The sequence below is a fragment of the Ranitomeya imitator genome, chromosome 2 (assembly GCF_032444005.1).
Source record: "Ranitomeya imitator isolate aRanImi1 chromosome 2, aRanImi1.pri, whole genome shotgun sequence".
Classification (NCBI taxonomy): Eukaryota; Metazoa; Chordata; class Amphibia; order Anura; family Dendrobatidae; genus Ranitomeya; species Ranitomeya imitator.
In genome coordinates, this window is record NC_091283.1 from 383,836,135 (window position 1) to 383,840,277 (window position 4,143).

A 4,143-nucleotide genomic window follows, 5' to 3' on the forward strand; every position below is an offset into this window, starting at 1 on the left:
GGGAACATTCACAGTTCTCTACCTTAATTTATTGATTATGGGCCAAATCTCCAGTCAGTGTTTTATCCATCCAGACACACCAGGAAAATGATCGTTCAGCAGACTGCTCCCATATCTCTCCAGACTCCCCCCTCCTCTGGCATGTGGCTGTGGAGGGAGCGCTGCTTGATCGATGGCCGTCACTTAAACATACATGGCCACCCACAGTGCACGCTGCAGCTGTGTCTGTTACTAATGATGCGGTCAGGCAGACACTGTGCCTTTAACTTTGCTTGTGTGTCCGCCCGGCCGCGTCATTACTAGCAGAAGCAGAGACATCGCTGCAGCGTGCACTGTGCGTGGCCATGTTTATTTAAGTGACGGCTCAGCTCAAGTAGTGGCGAAGCTGCTGAGGGAGCAGCCCGGGCTCCCTGGTATCCCGGCCACGAGTGGGCCCCCCCATTTGTTCAGGGCCCCGGCATTTGCCCCGGTACGCCGGGTGCTGACGCCGGCCCTGGAGCCGATCATGTTATATTTTAAAACTATGGAACACACGGCTGAACAATTTGTTTGTTTTGTCACAGTCAATTTGGGTACTGGTGCTCACATTACTAAATTTTGTGGGACACACATTAGTTTCTAGAACATTGGATTTTAAATTTTGTTTAATTTGGACAAACATATGGGAGATTTGTTTTGTTAAAACGGAAAGGCACAATAAAGAACTTTATTTCAAAACACAACACAGTAGAAATTCAGGGGACATTACAACATTTAAATAACATTACATAGGCTGGTAAAATGTCATGGACTCAACAGTGTTTACATGACAGTGTTTTGATTGTATCAGTAAAACCAAGATGAAATATAAATTAAACCATTTCATCTTGCCATGAAACACGCCCAACATCTGAAACAAAGTATGCAGCAAATCGATCCCTCATATGAGCAATTTCCAAAGTTGTCCTCAGAGGATGATCTTGATAATCAGGCAATGGATTTGGTATGGGTTCATCTAGTTCCACGTTGACTCTCTCTTTATCAATAACATAATTGTGGAGAACCACACAAGCCTTCACCACCTCATCCACTGTCTCAATTTTCAAATTTATTGCGGATCCTAAGATACGCCATTTGGAGACAAGGATTCCAAAGGCGCACTCCACAATTCTTCTGGCCCTGGACAGTCTATAATTAAAAATACTTTTTGTGCGGTCCAAGCCCCGACTGGAGTACGGTTTCAGTAGGTTGGCACTCATTTGAAAAGCCTCATCCCCAACCACAACAAATGGCATGGCCAGGGCTTCGGTGTTGGGAAGAGGTCGTGGCTGGGGGAAATTAAAATTGTTCTCGTATAATCTTCGGCCCATGTCAGACTCCTTAAATGTCCGTGAATCATTTGCACGGCCAAACGCTCCAATGTCCACGGCGAGAAACCTGCAGTCCGCACCTGCAATTGCCATGAGCACGGTGGAAAAGTATTTTTTATAATTGAAAAACAGAGATCCACTTTTTGCAGGCTTTGTAATCCTAATGTGCTTCCCATCCACTGCTCCAATACAGTTAGGGAAAGAACACAATTGTTCAAATTTTTGGGCGTTGGCCTCCCATAACGCTGTCGTTGGTATTGGTAAAAATTCCTCCCGGAGGTTGTCCCACAATGCGCGGCATGTGTCGGCAATAATACCCGAAAGTGTGAAGACTCCAATCCGAAACTGGAAATGCAGTGATCTCAAGGTCTCTCCGGTAGCCAGGAAACTGACGAGAAGAAAAATAAATAAATTTAATTTAATTACATTGTTATAAAATAAAATTTCATTTTTAATTCCAATCCCCCAGCCCACAAAAACAAAACACGTTACTTTAAAAAATGGCAAGAACATATAAATCCTTCACATTGCATTACGTACCGTAGAGTCACCAGCAGACGTTCCTCGGGGGAAATTGATTTACGGAGCTGCGTGTCCTGCCTGGAAATGGCTCCTTCCACCAGACGCAGCAGATAGCGGAAGCTGTTTTGAGACATCCTGGTGTACTCAAAGTATTTATCCAGGTTGTCATTTAACTCGCCAAACAAACAATGGTAGGCTCCACGGCTCTCTCGGACTTCCACTATAGGGTGTAGCCAAAAACGCCGACGACTCCTCCGTAGTTTATCTCTTTTCCTCTGTTCATGACAGGCAATAGCGTAAGCAATAGCAATGGCAAAATCCAGCTCCATATTGAGGTAGATACTCTCCATGGGACGCTCCATCTTGATGCTGTAAAGCCACGCAATGGTAGGAATTTATCTATGCCGGGGTATATATACCACAATTCCATTATACCCACCCTCTTCTATCCATTGGTGGTATTATCTAGTGTCTAGACACTAAATTGGGTTGAAAAATGACATAATTGTTTGACAACGCATGCGTTGAAAAACGCTGCGTTTTTCGAAAAAACGCTACAAAAACGCACAAAAACCGCAGCGTTTTACGACGCATCCGTTCAACGCATGCGTCTAAAAGGGTGCGTTTTTGTGTGCGTTGCCAATGCATCATGCGTTGCGTCGACGACGCTAATGTGAACGTAGCCTAAAAACAGACCCAGAGGGCTATTAAATGCATAAAGCGTGTGAGAACATGATACAAGGAACCTGGTTGGGCTGAAAGTTTTGATGCAGGGATAGTTAGGTTAATGCATTGAGGTGGTAGGCCAGTCTGAAGAAATGCAGAGAGAGAGAGGAAATGATAGAGGGACAGATAAAAGAGAGAAATAGTGTAGTAGACTACGCTATTGTATTACATTATTGCTATTTGTACAAGCATGGTTTTATAAAAAATTCATAAATTTAGTTTTGTTAAATATATACATAATATCCAAATCAAATAATGAATGTGGTGGGTAATACGAGTGGTGGGAATATGGTCCAGTCTCCGCTACTGAACATAATCATGCATAGCAGAGCTGAACATCACATACTGTAGTTGAGCCATGTTACAACCAACCATGAGATCAATTAAGACTTTGTAGGGAAGAGAGACTACGCCACTTATCAAAAAAGCTTACACTCTACAGAAGAAAGACAGAGAAGACCCCGGCTACCATAACATCTTATACTCTACAGAAGAGCGAGAGAACCCTACTGACCATAAGAGCTTACACTCTACAGGAGAAAGAGAGAGGACCCATCTACCATAACATCTTATACTCTACAGGAGAGCGAGAGAACCCTACTGACCATAAGAGCTTACACTCTACAGGAGAGAGAGGACTCCACTGACCATTAAAGCTTACACTCTACAGGAGAAAGAGAGAAAGGACCCCATCTACCATAACATCTTATACTCTACAGGAGAGCGAGAGAACACTGCTTATCATAAGAGCTTACACTCTGCAGGAGAGAAAGAGAGAGGACCCATCTGACCATAAGAGCTTACACTCTAAAAGAAAGAGAGAGGACCCCTCTGAATATAAGAAGCTACTCTCTACAGGAGAGAAAGAGGACCCCTATGACTATAAGAGGTTACAATCTATAAGAGAGAGAGGACCCTGTTGACCATAAGAGCTTACAATCTACAGGAGAAAGAGAGTGGGGACCCTGATGATCATAAGGGCTTACACTGTACAGGAGAAAGAGAGTGAGGAACCAGATGACCGTAAGAGCTTACACTCTACAGGAGAAAGAAAATGAGGACCCCAATGATCATAAAAGCTTATGCACTAGAGGAGAGAGACAGAACCCTGTTGACTATAGGAGCCTACATTCTACAGGTATGAGAGGACCCTCTGACCATAAGAGCTTATATTCCACAGGAGATATACAGAGAGGACCCCATTGTGACGCGAGTCACTATAGTAAAATATATGTCCCAAAAGCGGAGAGAAAGATTACAATAACAGATAGTAATATAATACTACTTACTCGATAAGTAAAAGGAGGTCAAACGATCCGAGGTAAGGTCCAGAAATGGTGCAGTACAACAAGGGTTAGTCAGAGATGAAATCCAATTCACGATCCGGGGTCAGGAAAACCAGAAAGGCAATATAGTTTACAGGGAGCAGGCAAAAGAGAAGTCAGGCTGGGATAGCACGCGCGCAGGGTGACGCGCGCAACAGATATTAAGTGCAACAGTATCAAGTGCTTGGCAGTTAGACAATGGAATTGAAGCTGATGTTCCT